At 49.5% G+C, this 1,555-nt stretch overlaps 1 pseudogene; it reads right to left on the bottom strand.

Annotated features, from left to right (window-relative positions):
* Window positions 1-558: 558 nt before the first annotated feature.
* On the bottom strand, window positions 559-1,025 carry LOC121280540 (annotated as a pseudogene).
* Between the last annotated feature and the right edge of the window lie 530 nt (window positions 1,026-1,555).

Consider the following 1,555-nt stretch of genomic DNA (forward strand, 5'->3'; position numbering starts at 1 on the left):
TGTTCTTCTTGTAGGGGAAGGGCGATGTCTTCGCCAGGCAACCGGTACTGCCTGGCACTCAGAAGTTAGCACTGTTTCTCTTCACTAGGCAGCACCAACTACCTGGACTTGGACACGGGCGGGGTGAGAAGAGAGGTGGGGGGTGGGGAACAAGATGTCAAATACACACATGCATCCCTTCTCTCCGAGTCGCTTTAGCAGTCTTTTTCCTCCTGCTACAAAGCACATGGTTTTCTACAGCCCCCCACCAAACAAAAGTCCAGACACCCACCTCCGATGTTCTTAACAAGTCTTTGTCTTCTGGCCTCCCTGTCTTGCAACACCTCTCTCTCTTTCTGTCTCCCCTCCAATTGTTCAGGTCTTAATAGACCTCAGGCCTTGCAGGCTCCAGGCCCCTGCAGCTCCAGCAACAATACCTACAGCAGCAAAAAAAAAGATTGTAAAAGTCCAGAGGAGTCTGTTGGAAAAAGCAGTAGCAGCAACAGGTGTGTCTCTCCCAGTAGCAGCAGCTCAGGTAGCAACCACCCACACCTGTTTCTAATCAGGAAGGTGTAACTCTTTTTTTGGTGCAATGTGTGCTTTTATTGGAAATTTAGCACAGACACAAGTTTACTGAGGGCAGTAAGTGCCTCCGACATTTACTTCAGCTTCTTCTTAGGGCGCAGATTGTTTGTGTGGTCACACTTGGTTTTCAGACAGTTTGATGCATGAGGATGCAGACAGGCATAGCACTTGTGATAGAACATCTTGTCAAAGCTGTATTTCTAAGTGAGGATTCGGAGGGAGAGGTCCAGGACACCACCCCTCAGACGTAGCACCAAATGTAGAGTCGACTCTTTCTGGATGTTGTAGCCAGACAGGGTGCATCCATCTTCCAGCTGCTTCCCAACAAAGATCAGTCGCTGCTGATCCAGGGGAATCCCCTCCTTGCCCTGGACTTTTGCTTTCACATTCTCGATGGTGTCGCTCGGTTCCACCTTGAGAGAGATGGTTTTCCCAGTCAGAGTTTTCCCAAAAATCTGCATCTTGTCGCTGCTGGATGGGCATGGGTGTTAATCACTTGTATTCAATGTTCACTATTGTAAATAAACTCACAAGAATGTCGCCTTGCCAATGACTCCTTGATATGATGAGTAGTGCTTGTGTCACTCCGATGAAGCTTGGTTCCTGCACAAAATAAAGGCAGGTGTATCAGTCCAGGGCCTCTTCCCTGTGCTTTGTGCAGACTTTGGACCAAAGTGATGGTCCACTCACTGACACACTCACTGCACACTTTACTGATGCCTGCAACTCGATGGTGCTTGCCATTACTGCCAGAATGTCGTGGGCAGGTGTCACAGAGTTCTGTCATTCTCTCTGTGTGCTTTCAGCACCTTTAAGGTGGGGCTGGCCCCTCCATCTCATCAGCATCTGTGACAGGTGATGCTGTGCTCTTGAAGGGGACAGGTGCTGAAGACTGACAAAGGGTCAGGTGCATTTAAAGTTTCACGACTGGGCCTGCATGATATGACCCCGATTACAGAGGGCAAGCAAGCTGCCCTCAGCCGGACACAAG

Source organism: Carcharodon carcharias, chromosome 1, assembly GCF_017639515.1.
Source record: "Carcharodon carcharias isolate sCarCar2 chromosome 1, sCarCar2.pri, whole genome shotgun sequence".
NCBI lineage: Eukaryota > Metazoa > Chordata > Chondrichthyes > Lamniformes > Lamnidae > Carcharodon > Carcharodon carcharias.